The 20,029-nt window shown below is 49.3% G+C and overlaps 1 protein-coding gene across 1 annotated transcript in view; it reads left to right on the top strand.

The window, feature by feature from the left end:
- Positions 1-20,029, top strand: part of LOC147737125 (uncharacterized) — a 91,607-nt gene that overhangs the window by 20,627 nt on the left and 50,951 nt on the right. The window contains exon 3 of the mRNA XM_086934413.1: positions 18,682-18,751. The gene's annotated coding sequence lies outside the window, so the exon portion shown is untranslated. The remainder of the gene's footprint in view (positions 1-18,681; positions 18,752-20,029) is intronic.

Raw genomic sequence — 20,029 nt, forward strand, 5'->3', positions numbered from 1 at the left:
GAAATACCTGTTTGGTGCTAGGCTGCCAGTGAGTATGAACAGGGTGACCCGTGTTTATGTTTTGGACGCTCTCTGAGGCTCCCCAGCCCGGCAATGCACGCCGCCGCCGTTCCGCGCCTGCAATGCCGCCTCTGCACGTCCGGGTTATGCCGCTGATTTTGCCAGATAGTCAGCGTGGGCAGCACCCGCATAGCATGGGCGCCTCTGTCCCCAACTCACCCCGCAGTGATGGTCGCCCCTCCGGACGGCTCCGGCTCGCTCAGACCCCGAGTGGCGCCGGCCGAGCGCCACCCGCCATGGTGGACTCGGAGGTCATCGGGTCCCACTGACCTTGCGGCGTGTTCGGTGCTGTCTGGGTCCTCGGCAATTACTCTGTGCACGCCCGACCTGTTCCCATGCTGTCTGGTGTGCTCTTTGCCCCACGGCGATCCGATTTACTGCATTATGTCGGCGATTTTTTAATTCGCCCGGCGGAGCTGCACAGCTAGGCAGCCATTCCGCTGTGCGCCCACTAGCGTCTCTTGAAATCGTAAATTTATGTCTAGGATTCATAGATTTTTGACTAATAAGAAATCTAAAACTCGCTCTGAAGGGGATTGTTGAACCCTCGTTGAGAATTAAAAAACTCGATTCGCTCTAATTTGACAACAGCCTCTTTCCTTATGTGACCAGATGGCTGAGGGTAAGTGGATAGTGCTATTGAGTGTTAAAGGAAACTGGCCAGGCATGTTGCATTGTTTTAATTATGCTCCACGTGTGTGGTCAGGAGATTATTTGGTCTGGTGATCTTTGCCTGAAGCCCGAGCTCTCATTAATGTTACCATGGCCACATCCTGCCTGAGTGATCATTGGCTCTAATACACTGCCTCACAAGGGAGGGGGCGGGGCTGCCCACACCACTACACGAGGAAACGTGATAGCTGTGCCCTGTCTGTACTCTTCTCCTTGCTAATTGTGAAATACTTCCGTCGTAACTGTGATCACAGCGTTTATTTCCTGTTTTAGTAGCACCGTATTGTATCGCACATTACTTTAAAAAGTACATTTCTATACGTAGAAGGTGACAGTAAGGTATAAAAGCGTGTCTCTTACTGTAACTTTTTATTTTCTCAAGGCAGTTGAGCGCATAAACTTTTAATGTGGTCTTGCCTGTCGCTAATAACAATGGAGAAGGAGGCCTGGTGGGGGGCGGGAATGCCAGCGAGGGGAGGAGAAGTGTGGCAGGCAGATGCGCGGAGGGAAGCCGGATGGGGGCGGGCTTGGGAAACTGAAAGTACGGCCGGCCTGCGGCCGGCCATGAAGCAACAACAACAGAAACAAAAAACTGAGTCTCACATATTTTAGTGATGGGTAGTTCCTGCACAGCTGTGATCCCCTCTAATCGCATTAGGATGCCGAACAATACGAGTGGTGGGAAAGGCCGGCCTGCGGCCGGCCATGAAGGAACAGCAACAGAAACAAAAAAACTGAGTCTCACATATTTTAGTGATGGGTAGTTCATGCACAGCTGTGATCCCCTCTAATCGCATTAGGATGCCGAACAACACGAGTGGTGGGAAACTGAAATTACGGCCAGCCTGTGGCCGGCCATACATAATTAGGGGAGGAGAAGCTGCAGAGCACACGCTGGGCGAAGCCCTTTGATGTGCTGTGCGGCCGTGAATGCGCGTGCTTGTTTGGTCACGTGATTCACGCGAACTCTAAGAAAACCGCAGCGCAAGAAGCCCTTGGTTTGACGAGGATTTCGAGCACTTGAATTCTCGCTCCCTCAATGCGCTTGCGCGCATTGTAGGTCACAAGACCTAAAAAACCATACTAAAAACCTGTTTAACATCAATACATAAAATATAAATGATTCGGCAGGGGGGTCATCTTATAGAAATGACAAGGAGGTACCCGGTTAAAAATGTTTCATCCATAGTATAGTGCAAATCCGAGCAAATATTGAACACACATGACCATTATTCCTCCCCTCTACTGGTTCTGAGTTTCATCGCTAAACTTAGAAAATTTACTACACAGAAAAGCGTTAAAGGTTCTACTGACAATTTCAGAAACAGTAGGACCACCTTAGCTTGTTTGAACTTGGCCTTCCTTAAAATACCTTTTAAAAATAGTCGCCTAGGGTAAGCGTAAAATGGGCACAGTAGGACCAAATGGAGCGTATCCTGTGGAGACCGTTGGTCGCAGCCACAGGAGCCCTTACTCTCCAAATGCTTTGTATACCCTGCTGGAACCGCCAAAGTATGGTGTAACAAATCTAGCCTGAAATGGGTCATAAGAAATCTGTCTTGAGGATTGTAAATAAGACACAAATAAGGTTCCACGCCCAGGCACGACTTTGTTAACTGATGAGTTCTTACTGATGATTAGTCAGCTCTCTTGCTTCCCTATTTGACTTGGCTCTGTTTAAAAATTCTGACTTAATACGGCCCTTATCCTTAGATATCAATTTGGTCGGGTGGGTAAAATATTCAACACAACCCATGGCTAACAGGTTATCCTTGATGTGTCTGATCCAAGGAATATTGTAACCCCGTGCCCGTGCAATGCAGTCTGATATTATTTGTTGACTTAACGCCGCCTCTGGGTTTGTCCATACCTTAATCCAGCATGCGAGGGGCTTCCATTGCAGCCTATCGCACAGATGGGTTATACCCAGTTCCTCATGAACCATGTAGGAGGAAATGCTTTGTGGGACTTTCAGTACCCGCCTCCAATATTTGTTTCCTTCTATTTGTAACTTAAGCAGGTCTATAAAGCCCCAGACCTCACTCCCATTTAAAACATTGGCACAGCTTACAGAACTGTAGAAGTTCAGGATTTGTTCCGGAGCCCATCGGCCTAGCCTCTTTGCAAAATTCATAGTTGCCCCTGTTGAGTTAATTAGTTTATTGCATTTCTCCACCACAAGGGCTTTAAAACTAAGGCGACTGTCGAACATGATCCCCAGATATAAAAATGACTTGACCTTTTCCAGTCCCTGTGTGCCTATTGTATACTTAGTTTTGCTGGATGGTGCTTTCCTACCTCCATAACATATGATTTGGTGAGGTTCGGTGACAAATCTAAGCTATCCATAAAATGGACAAAGCCTTCTATGAGGCGCTGTAGTCCACGCGCAGTGTGGGCCAAGAGTACTGCGTCATCTGCATACAGTAACTCCGGTATCCCGCTCCTACCTATCTGCGGGCAGTCCACCCCTAGAGCTAACAGCGCCTGGGTCAAACCATTTATATATATATGTAAAGAGGAAGGGCGCCAAAATACATCCCTGCCTCACTCCCCTTGAGCATGGGACGTGGTCTGTGACATTTCCCTCCTTATCATATCTGACCTGGGCAGAAGTATTCTGATGCAGTGTCCGTAATATATTTACCAGACCAGGGTCAATTAATCAATAATAACATTTGTATAGCGCACTACTCACCCGGAAGGGTCTCAAGGCGCTTGGGGGAGGGGGTCCGCTATTGCTCGAACAGCCAGGTCTTGAGTTGTCTCCTGAAGGCGAGATGGTCCTGGGTCAGCCGAAGGTGGATGGGGAGGGAGTTCCATGTCTTGGCCGCCAGGTAGGAGAAGGATCTTCCTCCGGCGGTGGCTCTTTGGATGCGTGGTACGGTGGCGAGGGCGAGGCTTGTAGAACGTAGCTGGCGGGTGGGCGTGTAGAAGGTCAGGCGGTCGTTGAGGTACTTGGGGCCCAGTTCGTGGAGAGACTTGTGTGCGTGGGTGAGGAGCCTGAACGTAATCCTCTTGCTGACGGGGAGCCAGTGCAGGTCCCTCAGGTGGCCGGAGATGTGGCTGCGTCGGGGGATGTCCGGGATGAGTCGGGCGGAGACGTTCTGGATGCGTTGGAGTCTTTTCTGTAGCTTGGCTGTGGTTCCGGTGTAGAGGGTGTTTCCGTAGTCCAGTCAGCTGGTGACGAGTGCCTGGGTGACCGTCTTCCTGGTTTCGGTCGGGATCCATCGGAAGATCTTGCGGAGCATGCGTAGGGTGTTGAAGCATGATGAGGAGACGGCGTTGACTTGTTTGGTCATCGAGAGGGAGGAGTCCAGGATGAAGCCCAGGGTGCGTGCGTGGTCTGTTGGCTTGGGAGTGGTGCCCAGGGCGGGGGGCCACCAGGAGTCGTCCCAGGCGGAGGGCGATGGTCCCAGGATGAGGACTTCCATCTTGTCTGAGTTCAGTTTCAGGCGGCTGTTCTTCATCCACTCGGCGACGTCTTTCATCCCTTCGTGTAGGCTAGTTCTGGCGGTGGCGGGGTCTCTGGTGAGGGAGAGGATCAGTTGGGTGTCGTCAGCGTAGGAGATGATGTTGAGGTTGTGTTGGCGTGCGATGGCTGCAAGAGGTCTCATGTAGACGTTGAAGAGAGTGGGGCTGAGTGATGATCCTTGCGGTACGCCGCAGATGACTTCGGTGGCCTCGGATCAAAACGGGGGGAGGCGGACTCTCTGTGTTCTTCCGGCGAGGAACGAGATGATCCACTCCAGTGCCTTCTCTTGGATACCGATGTTACTGAGGCGTTGAACTAGGGTGCGGTGGCAGACAGTGTTGAACGCTGCAGAGAGGTCCAGGAGGATGAGGGCCGCTGTTTCCCCGTTGTCGAGCAGGGTTCTGATGTCATCGGTGGCTGCGATGAGGGTGGTCTCGGTGCTGTGGTTGGCTCGGAACCCGGACTGCGAGGGGTCGAGGGATCCGTTTGTCTCGAGGAAGGCGGCAAGCTGTCTGTTTACGGTCTTATCGATGACTTTGGCAGAAAAAGGGAGGAGCGAGATGGGGCGAAAGTTCTTGAGGTCGGTGGGGTCCGCTGTTGGTTTCTTCAGTAGGGCGCTGAGCTTGGCATGCTTCCAGCTCTCCGGGAAGGTGGCGGTGTTGAAGGAGGTGTTGATGATGTTCCGGAGTTGGGGTGTGATGGTGGAGTCGGCCTTATTGAAGACGTGGTGGGGGCAGGGGTCGGTTGGAGATCCGGAGTGGATGGTGTTCATCGTGCGGGCTGTGTCTTCGGTGGTCACCGTGGTCCAGGTGCAGAGGGTGGTGGTGGGGGGCGTTGGTTCGACGGTTGGGTGCGTGGATGGTGCGCCGAAGCTGTTGTGGATGTCGGCGAACTTGCGGTGGAAGAAATAGGCGAGAGGGTTGCAGAGATCTTGTGAAGGAGTGATGTCGTTGTTGCCGGTGCTGGGGTTAGAGAACTCCTTGACGATGCTGAAGAGTTCCTTGCTGTCATGGGCGTTGTTGTCCAGTCGTTCCTTCAGTGATTTCTTCTTGGTGGTGCTGATAAGCTGGTGGTGCTTGCGGGTGGCTTGTTTGAGGGTGGTTATGTTGTCTGTGGTCTGGTCGAGGAGCCAGGTTTTCTCGAGAGTGCAGCAGTTCTTCTTGGAGTCCTTGAGTTCGTCGGTGAACCAGGAGGCTTTCTTGCTTCTGGATCTGCTGGGAGGGTTCTTCAGTGGCGCGAGGTCGTCGGCGCAGGCGGTCAGCCACTGTGTGAAGTTGCAGGCTGCTTCGTTGGGGTCCGTTGTGCTGGCGGGTGGGTTCTGGCTGAGGGAGGTGGTGAGCTGCTCTGCGGTGATCTTGCTCCAGTTCCTGTGAGGAACCTGTTGCGGGTGGTGGTGGGTCGTGGTTCTTCTGAAGCTGAAGTGGACGCAGCTGTGGTCGGTCCAGTGAAGTCCGGTGGAGTGGCTGAAGGTGATGTGCTTGCTGGATGACAAGACGGGATCAAGCGTGTGGCCGGCGTAGTGGATGGGGGTGTTGACCAGTTGCTTGAGTCCAAGGTTGGCGAGGTTGTCCAGCAGGGCGGCGGTGTTGCGGTCCTTGTTGTTCTCCAGGTGGAAGTTGAGGTCCCCCAGGAGGATGTAGTCAACGGAGGGGAGTGCGTGCGGGCTGATTAAGTCCGTGATGTCTTCGCTGAAATGTGTGCGTGGTCCCGGGGGTCGGTAGACGAGGGTGCCTCTGAGGGTCAGTTTTGGGTCGGTGTGTATCTGGAAGTGGAGGTGCTCGGCGGCGGAGAAGGTGTCGTTGTCGTTGTGATGCGGATGGTGTTCTTGTGTACAATGGCGATGACCCCTCCAGTCTGGTTGGCGCGGTACCTTCGGGTGATCTTGTACCCATCTGGGATGGCGATGGCGATGGCGATGTCGGGTGCAGAGGAGGCGTTCATCCAGGTTTCTGTGAGGAAGGCGACGTCTGGTGAAGTTGTGTCGAGCAGGTTCCAAAGTTCGATGGCGTGTCTGAATGGAGCGGGTGTTGAGCAGGATGCACTTGAGGTGGCTGTTGTTGGTGCTCGGCTTGGTGGGTGCGGTGCAGGTCCGGAGGCAGGTGAACTTGCAGGCTTGACAGGTGAAGGGTCCGTGGGTGCGTCTCGGGGAGGCTCGGTGGCAGGCTCTCGTCGGGGGCCAGGGGTCCTGGCGCTGGGCGCTGTCCAGGCGTAGACGGGCTTGCCTGTGGCGCGCCTTTGCCGCACAATCGGCGCGCACGCTACGTGTGCCCGCTGCGCATACGCGTGCCCGCTGCGCATACGCGTGCACTCCGCCATAAATGGCGAAGTGGGAGGGAGGAGCAGCTGGGAGGCGGGAGCGGGCGGCGATTGGGAAGGGACACAAAAAAGAAGGGGGCGGGCAGCAGGGGAGCAGCGGCGGGGAGCCGGGAAAGGGCGGGAAACGCAGCAGGGGCTGGGCACAGCAAGTGGGGCAAGCACACGCTGGGCAACACAGGTAATCAACAAGAAAAGGCAAGATACAAAATACAAAACAAAAGTGTCAAGGCACAGAATACAAATGATCGGGGCACAGCTGCGAGCAGCGGCGGCACTTGGCGGGATCGGGGGCAGCTTGGGCTCACTCACGGGGAGAGTGCGCGGTGCGTGGGGTGACCAGCCCAGAGGGTCAAGGGTCAACTCCCAAGGCCCCCAATAGTCCCCACAATTTCTTCCAATTTACCCGATCAAATGCCGCGGTGAGGTCCATGAAAGCCATGTACACCGTCCCCTCACTGGCTACGGTGTACTTGGCTGCCAGAAGATATAAATTAAGGCATTGATCTGTGGTGGAGTGGCCGTACCTAAACCCATACTGGGTATCCGTAATGATCTCATGTTCCTCTGCCCAATCAATCAATCGGTTAAGAATGGCCCTACCTAGCACTTTCACGGTAACAACAATTAATGAAATAGGCCTATAGCATTGAGGGCTATTTCTGTCCCCTTTTTTAAATATGGGGACTATTGTGGCCGTAGACAAGGATATTGGCATCATTGTTTTCACTGCGGTATTTATTACTCTGGTAAGTATGGGCACCCAGAGTTCTTTCTGGCTTAAGAGGAGATCTGGTGGAATCCCATCAGGTCCTGGTGCCTTATTACTGGTTTACCCCTCAATCCCGCCTTTATTTCTCCCATGAAAAAGGTAATCTGGGGTGGGTTCACACTTTCCAGTTCTCAATGCTACAATGCTCAAGCCAAGTTTCTGGGAGGGTGTGGCAGGCCAGCTTGGGTTTATTTGAATCCTGAAAGCACGGTTCATTAACAACTCTCCAAAAAGCAGTCGAGCCCTTTGTCTCGGCAGCTTCTCTCAAGTTTTCCCATGCCTGGTTCTGCAATACGGTTCTGCAGCATCTTAGTGTTTTATTGTATCTAGCAATGCAGCTTGATACCTTCCCTCTGTCCCTAGGTACGCATTTCAGAGCCGATTTCAGGTCCCTCAAGGCGAGGGTGCAGTCATGATCAAACCACCTTGGTGCACTGTGTTCCTTGTTGACCTTCCTGCCCCTAAGTAAGCCATCTATTTCTTTGGCTGCTCCCTCAGATGCCTTGTTCAGGTCTGCCCCCTCAACCTCCAAGTCCAAACACTTCCAAACATTGGACTCGGCCTGTGTCAGTAAGATTCTGTAAAATGCCTCACTGTCCGTGTTGACCCACCTTAGTCTCCTCCATTGGTCAGTGGCTTTTATCAAATCTCCACCCCCTCTACGTTGTGATAGAATTACCTCATTTGGATCTATGATGCACAGGAGAAGCGGGTTATGGTCGCTGAAAATGCTAGCCTCTATCTCAAACTTTGTAAGGTGACACTTTAACATGGGTGTAACGAAAATAAAATCAATTATAGTGCCCTTCGCCCTACCTTTGAAAGTAGGGGTGACCGTGCTATTGCCCTCCCCACCAATCAAATCCATGGTATATGTTAGGGCATGCCTGCCCAGGATCTTATTCAGCGCTCCTCCTTCCCTTGTGTGATTCAGGTGCCACCCCTCTACAATCGGGCAAGCCGACCAGTTCCCCTCATTTATTCTTAGGAAGGGGCATGGGTGACAATTGAAATCCCCTGCTAATAATAGCTGGGAGCACAGTGCCCCTTGCTCCTCCATGCCTGCCAGCCGAGCCCCTAATTCATTTAGGCTTTGGAGAGTTCGTCCTGGAGTAATGGCATTATAGAAATTTACAACAGTTAAAGTAAAACCCTTATTACGATATGTGAGTCCCAGTGTTCAGTCAGAGGCCCATCTAAGTTCACTCCACCTTCCTGAGAGTCTGAGATCGACATAAATAGTCAGACCCCCCCTTTGACCTCCCCGGCGCTGACTTACGTGCTGGGACGAAAAACATTTTGTAGCCTTCTATTGCCTGGGTGTTACTATGTACCTCCCATGTTTCTTGTAGGAGGATTATTTGATGTTTCTTAATATACGTTAGCCAGTTTTGATTTTGAGGCTAAGCTCGCTACATTCCTGGATATGATCTTAATCTCTCCCACTATTTGATTGCCTGCCTTGACAGTTGTAGGGTTAGTGGGCATTACAGGAACTTCACCCAAATTCCCTGCATCTTTCTCCACATTTCTCCCACCGGGCTCTATAACTCTCACATTGGCATTGGAATCATCTGACTGTGTGCGCCCTGGACCTTCATTGTCTCCTATTATGAGTAACCCCTCCCCCCTCGTGCTTTCTCGTCTTTCAACCCCCCCACCAGTCAATCTATTTCATATAGGGATGAAGCACAGTGGAGAGGTGCAAATCGGTTAATGAGTGAAACTAGCTGCCCCCTCCCATCTGATTCAACCCTATTCCTCCTATGGTCACCTTGCACATTCCTATGGGCCTTATCCCTATAGAAAGAAGCCAAGGGGAGCAGTCTGATACTGGCCCCTCCATCCCCTTGGTATTGACCCCTGGATTGACTATGGAGGAGCTCATTGACTAACTCTGAATATCTGAAATTCAAAATCACACAATCACCCGCAAAGCTCTTTCTGCTACTTCCGATCCAAGCCACCCTCCTTGTCATCAGAATATGTCTGTGTTGTGTGATATTGAAACCCGTGTTTTTGACTAGCCAATGTGCTGTCTTGTTAATTAGAGTGCGCGGGGATTCCTCCCTCTATCTCCGTTAGTAGGAACCCCTACAAGGGCCACTGTGTAGGGGCTTGAGGCTGGGGGGAGATCCAATGTCGGTAAACCTCTAGTGCTCTGCACAGCGTCCGCTATTGTTAACTCCTCTTCACTGACTATTGCCCTTCTCCCCTCCGAGCCCCTCTGGGCTGTGTCAGGACAAACCGTATAAGGTGGCCCCATTCTGTTTATGCTTAGGGTAGTCCCACTCGTTTTACCCGCCAAGGCACCCTTGTTGGTGCCCTCACTGTCTTTGCCCAACCGCCCGCCTTCGCTGTGCCCCCCTCCTTTTTTTTTTTTTAAAAAAAACCTTTATTATATTTATGCACAGTACACAGCTGTCAGCCTACAACCCGGCGGGCCGGCCGCTATGACATTTGAACAGTATGACGTCTCGCAATGAGGCTCCCCAGTACCTTGTGTGGGGGTTAAGCGACCCGCCATATATTCATGTACATAACGTAGAATCAAAGGACAAGTCTTGTAGGTTTAGTTTTATACTTTTGATGAACTAAACTAACAACATAAAACACACACACATGGGAGTGAGCAATTACAGGGAATCAAAGGGAGAGGGCGGAGGAGTCCAACTAGCATACGATAATGAAGCATATGTCTCGGGATGAAGGGCGGTGAGGGGGTCGATGGAAACATACTATTACAAACATAAGTCCGGAACACCAACTAAGGGGACAGCGAGATATCAATGGTGTAGTCCTGTGGGGGAGTGCAAACATTTCCCCGGTAAGTGTTCCATTGGGACCAAATTCTACCCCATTTCCTAGGTCGGCCTCGGGCCACATAGACCGTCTTTTCTCTGAACATACACCAGTCCATGTTCTCCTTCCAAGCCGCTATCATGGGTGGTCTGTGGGAACCCCAAAGTTGTGCCATATCCCTCTTGGCAACCATGTTACCAAGAGTCGCCCAAAAAGTCTGGGCCGTGTTGTAGTCCGTCGGTTCCCAAACATTAAGAAGGCATCGTCTGGCCTCAGGCAATAGAGAGACTCCGGTGACTCTTTCCATTATCGCATGCACTCTAGACCAGAAGGCAGCCACCTCAGGGCACTCCCAAATGATGTGCAGGAAGGTACCACTCATACCGCAGCCGCGCTTACAGAGCCCATCAAGAGAGTAACCCATTTGCACCAGACGCGTGCTAGTTACATATACACGATGGAGGATCTTCAACTGCGGGTATGGCCACCTCCTTAGGAGAGGAGACGGCGGTTTGCCAATCCTCGTCATCTAGTTCCAAGCCGTCAGCGATCCACGACGCCCTGAGGCGCTCAAGCAAATCAGCCCTGTTATTGATGAGTTTTTTGTAAATCAGGGATATGGTACTGTCCGGCACATGGCCGTCAAGGATACGGTCCTCCAGCGGCGAGGATTGGGGAATCTCCGTCCCCGGGGGGAAAACGGAGGTCAAAGCATGTCGCACTTGAATGTACCTGAAGAGCTCCTTGTCGCCAAGCTCATATTCAAGTTTGAGCCCCTCAAAAGTCTTAATACTACCTTTGGACCAGAGATCCTCCACCTTGCTTATACCAATCATGTCCCATTTATCGAATCCTTTCGTTCTCCACAAATTGCCCAGACGGTCAGAATCATACAACGGTGTCACTCGGGTTAATCTATCACTCCACCCCATAGCAGCATTCGCGTCTCGCCACACTCTCATAGCACTTTTCGTGGGGCCAGTCAGGGCGTTAAATGGTTTCTTAGAATACAGTGCCCTGTTATATGCCCCCCTCCTTGACCCTCATAACTAGTTGTGGGCTTTGAGTATGATGAGGCTTCTGCTCCCTCCTCCTCCGGTCCCCTAATTATACCTGGCACACTATTCCCCTGATCGCATAGCCAAAATAGTTTTTCCTCAATAACCTTCATTCTCTCTAGCACCGGTCCCAAATGGGTGGAATAAAGGACCTCTAAGTTTGACCTTAATAGATCTTCCATTCCTTGTCCACTCCCCATCTTCCCACAGTTTGAACATTGCGTGCTACAAATGGGTCCCACGGCAGTGTTCACTCTGCTGATCTTTACGTCACCCTTCTGTTTTGATTTTGGCTTTGAAACAATCGGCCCCCTCCCCCCCGATCGTGTGCGCCGGGTCCTTGCGTCAGCTAGAGGTGATACCAACTGCGTAGTAGCTGTGTCTTTTATTGCACCTTTTGATCTTGTGATCACTTCTCCGCCCCCCTTACTATGGTTCCTATACCTGAGTTGGCCCTAGAGGCTACCAACTCTGATGGCCCTTTTTCTGGCCTGTCAATCACTGGAGTGGACGCGCTGGAATTCTTCTCCACCTCTTCAATACTAATGTGAGACCGGTCAGGGTCAGAATCCGTTATAAGTGGGTCATCAGGGTACATAAGTGACCCTCCCTCCTGTGTCATATGGGGAACATGAACCATAGCACTAGTGATGCTGCCACTATCTTGCTTTGATTGACCTTGGAGGATACTTTTACTTGGTGTTTTAGACCTTGCTATGGGGCCCATTGATGATCGCTTATGTTCTAGCAGTGTATCTAGGGACAATCATTTTTCTGTGAGCTGAATTTCGTGGACTAATAGGGATTCTGCTCTTTGAAGAAATGCATCAACGGTCCCCTTAACCCCGCCCCTACCCCAGGAATCACCTTCCGCTTACTAAGTGGTGTTCGATACTCCCACCGGTTACAGCGCAGATGTGCTATAGAACTATGGTCAGGTCCTACGTTACATACAATACGAAAGGCACTAAAAATTAAATAGAGTCCACAAAGCACAAGTCGCTGCCTCCCTAACTGCTAAAATTGATGTAATCAGCTATTACTTCCACTCATTCACTGGAGGACGTGTCCACAATGTGTATCCGGCGGTTCACTCACTGCCACTCTCGATCTAGCATCCGTCCCTATGGGAGGTGTCCTGTTTTCAGACTCAAGGGGGGTGGCCCTGCTCGGCCTCCACCGACCTTTGACGGGCCCGCCCTTGTCCTGTGCCGCGGGAGCCCCGACGCTAATTTATCCTCGCTTGCCCGATGGAAATGTCGTGAGAGCGCACTGCCTCCTGGGAACTGGAGTCCCGGCAGTCCAGCGCTCCGCGATGTAGATGGGGCGAAGTCCGTCAAAGAAGGCAGCCACAAACAACAAGCAGGTCCCTGCGCAGCACAGAGCAGCAAAGGGCAGGCAGAAATGGCCAGTAGGTCAGAATGGCAATCAAATCACAGTATACTGTTCCAGAGGTTCAGTCCCAGAGACATTATCTGTAACTGAACGCAGACACCCTAGGAAGCATGTGCTTTTAAGACAAGATGCGTTCACTCACCTGAAGGTGACATGCTTCATCATTGGGCTATACTCCTCACCAGGCCGGCGCTACAATGCCTGGCGTGCACCACAAGAGGACACTTTGTCGGAGATCTTTTATTAAGTACTCCGGATGAGCATAGTACGACAGAGGATGTTGTGTCATAAGATGTGAGATTGGTGAAAGTATGAATTTAAGATCAACTATCGGCCAGTTGCCACAATATAGTTAATGTGATCTTCCTGGTCCATGTTGAGATTAAAAACAGTGGCAGAGAAAATGAGGAACTAATGGCCCCTATCACTGTGTGAAAGTGTCGATCACCTATGGACCTGCTGGTAACCTGGGTTCTATACTTCAGGTCAACTTTTTTCATGCCTTGTGTAGTCATGGAGCAATCTGTTGGCATTTCATCAGGACCAAATATGGGAAAATGGGTAAATGTGACCTAATCTTCTCCACAGCGTGAGGAGCTCTGTAACTCAAAGCCCTGCAACGTGCATAGGTGATAAGGTGCCTATTAACTTCTTACTACCACAGGTGAGCACTGTCTAACAGAGTGCACTAGATACGGTAACCCTCCTAAAATTCAGGACATTTTGACTTATCCAATAGTACCGCATCAGAGGGCAACTGGTTTGAAAAGCACATGCTTTCTAGGGTGCCTGCGTTTAGTTAGAGATAATGTCTGTGGGGCTGAACCTCCAGAACAGTATACTGTGATTTGATTTATATGAAGAATGTGTATACTGGACTGTCATTTTCCTCGTCCTCTCTTGTGATATGTAAAATAAAACACAGCACACCTGGAGGCCAACAAATCTATCATACATTTAATGCAAAAAAAAAATTATTTTTTTCTTTTTTTTTAAAGTTTTCAAAAACCTTTATTGAGGAACAAAATCATGGCAGACACAATACACCGAGCAATGCCGCAGCTCACATCAGCAAGATACAATTCAAGTCAGTCATTTAGTAACAGGCAGATTACATTGAATACATTTAATGCAAAAATAGAAAAAGGCCAAGCAAACTAACAAGTGACAATTGACTTTGCAATGGACGAGAGCATCCACCCTAAAGCAATTTGAGTATATAATGCTAATGCTACACAATGTATTTTTACACACTTTTCTCCTAATGCAAGTCAATGAAACATGAACACATGATAGAAACAGTTACTGAAACTACACTTATGAGTAGGAGGTATGATCTTCTCTCGAGAGGAATGTGAGGCGTCTGTGAGGTGCAGATAAAAGATACACAGACAAGCTACAGAACTCACTGTTTCTGGAAGTAACACTTCTGTTTGTCAATATTCAATTTACTACAAGATGCAGGAAAGTGTGCAGATGGACATCACTAAATAAAATGGTTCTGGGCCCTAATAGAATCAGGTAGAAGAGGAGTTGAAGGGTAGTAGAGAGGTAGAGGGGTAGTAGAGGGTAATAGAGGAGTAGAGGGGTAGAAGAAAGGGAAGAGGTGTAAAGGGTTAGAAGAGGAGTATAGGGGTAGTAGAGGGATAGAGCGGTTGTAGAGGGGTAGAAGGGTAGAAGAGGTGTAGAGGTGTAGAAGAGGGGTAGAGGTATAGAAGAGAGGTAGAGGGGCAGAAGAGAGGTAGTGTAGAGGTAGAGGGGTAGAAGAGAGGTAGAGGCGTAGAAGAGAGGTAGAGGGGTAGAAGAGAGGTAGAGTAGAGGTAGAGGGGTAGAAGAGAGGTGGTGTGGTAGAAGAGAGGTAGTGGGGTAGAAGGGGTAGAAGAGAAGTAGAGGGGTAAAAGAGACTTAGAGGGGTACGCGGAGGGGTAGAGGAGTGGTACAGGGGTAGAAGAGGGATGGTAGAGAGGTAGAAGGGTAGTAGAGGGGTAGAAGGTTAGAAGAGGGGTAGAAGAGGGGTAGTAGAAGGGAAGAGAGGTGGTAGAGGGGTAGAAAAGAGGTAGAGTGGTAGAAGAGTAGAAGAGATGTTGAGGGATAGAAGAAAGGTAGAGGGGTAGAAGAGAGGTAGAGGGATAGAAGAGAGGTAGAGTGGTAGAAGAGAGGTAGTGGGGTAGAAGAGAGATAGAGGGGCACTAGAGGGGTAGTAGGTTACAGGGGTAGTAGGTTTGAGGGGTTGTAGAGGTGTTGAGGTGTAGGGGGTAGAAGAGGGGTAGAGAGGTAGAAGAGAGGTAAGAGGGGTAGAAGAGAGGTAGAGGCATAGAAGAGAGGTAGAGGGGTAGAAGAGAGGTAGAGGGGTAGAAGATAGGTAGTGTGGTAGAAGAGAGGTAGTGGGGTAGAAGAGGGGTAGAAGGGAAGTAGAGGGGTAAAAGAGAAGTAGAGGGGTAAAAGAGGGGTACAGGGGTAGAAGAGTGGTACAGGGGTAGGAAAGGGGTAGAGCGGTAGAAGAGAGGTAGTAGAGGGGTAGGCGAGCAGTGGTAGAGGGGTAATAGAGGGGTTGAGGTATAGTAGAGGGGTATAAGAGGGGTAGAGGGATAGAAGAGGGGTAGTAGAGGGTAGAGAGGTAGAAGAGAGGTAGAGGGGTATCAGAGGGGTAGTAGTGGGTTGTAGAGCAGTAGTAGAGGGGTTGCAGGGTAGTAGAGGGGTAGTGGGGGGTAGTAGAGGGGTAGACGAGGGGTAGTAGTGGGGTAGAGGGGTAGTAGAGTGGTAGAGGAGGGGTAGAAAAGGAGAAGAGGGGTAGTAGAGTGGTAGAGTGATAGGAGAGCGGTGGTATAGGGGTAGTAGAGGGGTTGAGGTATAGTAGAGGGGTATAAGAGGGGTAGAGGGGTGGGAGAGGGATAGACGAAGGGTAGAGGGGTAGAAGAGAGGTAGAGGGGTAGAAGAGGGGTAGAGGGTTAGAAGAGAGATAGAGTAGAGGTAGAGGGGTTGAAGAGAGGTAGAGGGGTAGAAGAGAGGTAGAGTAGAGGTTGAGGGGTAGTGTAGAGGTAGTGTAGAGGTAGGAGAGGGGTAGTAGAGGGGTAGTGGAGGGGTAGAATAGTAAAAAAGGGTTAGAGGGTTATTAGAGGGTTAGAGGGGTAGAAGAGGGGTAGAAGAGGGGTAGAGCTGTAGAAGAGGGGTAGAGGGGTAAAAAGGGGGTAGAAGAGGGGTAGAAGGGTAGTAGAGGGGTAGAAAAGGGTAGCAGTTTAGAGGGGTATAAGAGGGATAGAGGTGTAGAGGGGTAGAAGGGTAGAAGAGAGGTCGAGGGATAGAAGAGAGGTAGAGTAGAGGTAGAGGGGTAGAAGAGAGGTAGATGGGTAGATGGGTAGAAGGATAGAAGAGCAGTAGAGGGGTAGAAGAGAGGTAGAGTAGAGGTAGAGGGGTAGAAGAGAGGTAGAGGGGTAGAAGAGAGGTAGAGTAAATGTAGAGGGGTATAGGGGTAGAAGAGAGGTAGAGTAGAGGTAGAGGGGTAGAAGAGAGGTAGAGGGGTAATAGAGGGGTAGTAGGGTAGAGGGGTAGTAGGGTAGAGGGGTAGTAGAGGGGTACAAGTTGTGTAGAGGGGTCGAAGAGGGAAATTAGAGGGGTAGTAGAGGTGTAGAGGGGTAGAAGAGGGTTAGAGGGGTAGAAGAGAGGCAGAGTAGAGATAAAAGGGTAGAGGAGAGGTAGAGGAGTAGAGGAGAGGTAGAGGGCTAGAAGAGAGGTAGAGCAATAGAAGAGTAGAAGAGAGGTAGAGGGGTAGAGGAGAGGTAGAGGGATAGAAGAGAGGTAGAGGGATAGAAGAGAGGTAGAGGGATAGAAGAGCGGTAGAGGGGTAGAAGAGAGGTAGAGTAGAGGTAGAGGGGTAAAAGAGAGGTAGAGGGGTAGAGGAGAGGGAGCGGGATAGAAGAGAGGTAGAGGAATGAAGAGAGGTAGAGCGGTAGAAGAGAGGTAGAGTAGAGGTAGAGAGGTAGAGGGGTAGAAGAGAGGTAGGGATATATAGGCAAATGAAAAGGAAGCTATCAACTTCAGGAATGTGAAAGAAAACTCTCGTATTTTGAAAGCAGATGACCCATGAGGAAAGAGGAAAGCCAGAGAGCTCCTCTGCTCGTGAGCGCGCGCCCAAGCGCGTAACCGCAAGCTCTAGGCCACAGTGGTAGAATTTTCTGAAGCTCACTTACTTAAAGTCTCGCCAGTGCAGGGCATACGCTGGCTCAGGTGAGACCTAAAAAGGTTGCTTTCTGACCAAAGCACTACCTTTTTGCCAAATTTGGGGTAATTCCGTTCAGTAGTTTCGGCTGTAGCCTTGCACAAATTTTCCTATGGGAAATTGATTTATTTACTCTTATTTTTTGATTTTCTCAAAAACTACTGAACGGATTTACACCATTTTAAAAAAGGTCGTGTTCTGAACCAAGCTCTACCTTTTTTCCAAATTTCGGGTAATTCCTTTCAGCAGTTCGGGCTGTAGCTTGTCGCAAAATTTCCTATGGAAATTAACATGGAGAAAACGCTTTTGCTTACGCTTTTCCGCCCCTCCTGCTAATTCCATTTATAGTTTGGAAGCTCAGACAAATGTCCTTCACTGATCTTAATAGCCCCCACATGTTCTCGTCAACCTTGGTACTCTCATCCTTAGAACTCTCTGTGGTTCCACATCAAAAGCTACATCTCACATCTTGTCTCCTCACTCCGAGCCATTGAGAAATCAGACATCCAATTCCCAGAGAACTCAACCTAGCGATTTGGCTCCTGAAGTCATAGAGTTTGGTTATTTACAACTACAACCAGACTGTATGAATATTTTCAAGGAAGCTAGAAAGCCTACTACTAGAGCATGTTATGCAGCAAATGGAAACATTTTGTTGCCTTTTTTAACAACAACAATATCAATCATCTTGATGCGTTTGTGCAGAACATCATTTGATATCTGTTGCATTTACAGCAATGTGTATTCACTTACACATCCATTTGTTTTCACCTGGGAGTCGTAGCTGCACACTTGCAAAATAGACAACACCTATCTCTCTTCAGAGTACCAGTGATTAAAGTCTTCATGGAAGGATTAAAAAGGGTTATACCGCCAAGTATTCCCCCTGCTCCAGAGTGGAACTTAACAATAGTTCTTACAAGGCTAATGGGCCCGCCTTCTGAACCAATGCACAAATGTCCGTTACAATTCCTGTCATGGAAAGTTGTTTTCCTCATAACGATAACCTCACTAAGGAGAGTTGATGAACTTCAGGCAAGAGGTTCTACGTACCAATCCTAAATTTCTCCTTAAAGTAGTTTCTGTTTAGTGGTAATTCAAGTGCAATATCACATTAAAATAACATATCATTAGCATTTTCATTATTAATTTAACCATCGTAATTCTTGTATAGAATTTATGTGCTGCAATGATAATAGAGCAAAAGACACACAATTGATGGACGGAATGCAGAACAAATCAAAACATTCACCCCCAGTCAAGAAATCTTGGTTAAATCCATCATTATTTTGCTCACCATGCCACCCCAGTTTAGACCTGGCCATATGCAAATCAGTCTTGACCCTGTGCCTCATGGGAACAGTCCAGTCCGAACTGCAATGATAATAGAAGCAGATAAAAGTAATTAGCAAAATAAGCACATTGAACAGAATAAATAGTTCCACCATCTTTCTAAAACAATGTGCATATGCAAGCATATAAAACTGTATATAGCATTTTCCTACTATGCTTTCCTGTGTGTGTGTGTCTATGTGTGTCTGTTGGTCTCTGTGTTTCTGTCTCCCATTCCCTGTAGGCAAAGTATGTAGCTCCCCGTTGTAGAAGAGTCGGTCAAGAAGGAGCTCACTGCATTGATTAATTTCTTGGTATGCACTTTTTATTAGTATTACAAGCATATAAAAACTGTATATAGCATTTTCCTACTATGCTTTCCAGTGTGTGTGTGTCTATGTGTGTCTGTTGGTCTCTGTGTTTCTGTCTCCCATTCCCTGTAGGCAAAGTATGAAGCTCCCCGTTGTAGAAGAGTCAGTCAAGAAGGAGCACACTGCATTGATTCATTTCTTGGTGTGCACTTTTTATTAGTATTACAGGAAATCCTAATGATTGATTGTCTCTTTTGTATTCTTCTTTCCCACAGGTTCTTCCACTTCAGTCCCTCTGGTGAGCCTCGGCCGCCGTCGTCCCTCGGACAGAAGGAAAAGACTCAGGTAAGTGTTTTTGCTTTATGGTTTAGTCAAGGGAGGATGTGAGGGATAAATAATAGATATGCATAAATGTGAAGGGAGGGGATAGAGGTTGGAGCAACCAAAAGAAATAGAGTAGCCGATGATTTCTGCTCTTGTCTTTGTTTCCGTCTCACTTATTTCCTTTTCCCTGGGTCCCTTTCACCCCTCAGCCTCCCCTCCCGTCCCTCACTTACTCAGTTCCTTTCCAAAAACCCCGTAGACGCCCATGCACCTGGAAGAGCCACGTCTCTCCAGGGCCATGGCGTGGTGACTCAGCGTCCTTCAGTGAGGTCTGGTCATCTGTTTCGGCTTTCCCTTCTCCGCCAGGTTCGGGTGTTCTGCTCGCCGACAAGCTGTGACCTCCCCTGGGCTCGGTTCTCTCTCTCGTAAGGCTGTTAGTCCTTCTCTGTCTTTCCGGTCTTCCCCTGCTGATTTCTCCGCCTCGTGTTCCCATTCCGCGTGTAGCTGCACCAACTACTGACCAACCTGACATGCTCTCTGCCCCCGCCTTCTTCAAGTGTATATCCTCTGATGTCAGGCCTTAGCTCCGGCTGAAAGGGGCCGCCTGCCGATTCCCCTCTCTCCACTTCTTGATGACAGCAAAGCGGGCAACTGGCAAAAGGGGACTGTGAATATAGGAGGGGAGAAATATATGAAGGGATGGCATGGCACTCCTTATCCTCTATCCCATCGTCTACCACAGGGGCTACCTGACACACCCCAGCCCCAGACACACCCAAAAATAGCTTATCCTAAAAACCCACCTCCCAAAAACAAGATACCAAACAAAAGGAAAATCTTAGGAGCTTCAGGTGATGTCCCTAGTGTCTGATTACTGGTGTTTGTTTAGGTTTACAGGAGTCCAGATGTTACATAGCAAACCTTGTCCATGCATGCCGTGTATTTTTCATTCATTATTGTAGTATTTATGAAATCCACTCATCGCGTACCAGAAGGTAGATGTATTTGGCTACAGTTGTTTATATAGATCCAGACTAGATCAGGTCTGTGTCTCCTGCTCCATAGCTTGTACCCGTAAAAGTGCATCAATGTTTCCTTCCCTTGGAAGCAAATCCACTTGTGTTCCAGTTTAAGCATATTTATTCTCATAGAATCACTTTCAAAATCCACTGTTCCGCAAGTAAATTTAAATTCAGTCTGCCCAATACATTTTGGGGGTTCTTCCTTCATCAGGGGGCGCTCGTGAGGAATCTATGTTGTATGTTGTGTGCGGAAAATAGTGACATAAGAATTAACTTG

Source organism: Lissotriton vulgaris, chromosome 1_1, assembly GCF_964263255.1.
Source record: "Lissotriton vulgaris chromosome 1_1, aLisVul1.2, whole genome shotgun sequence".
In the NCBI taxonomy this organism is placed as follows: domain Eukaryota; kingdom Metazoa; phylum Chordata; class Amphibia; order Caudata; family Salamandridae; genus Lissotriton; species Lissotriton vulgaris.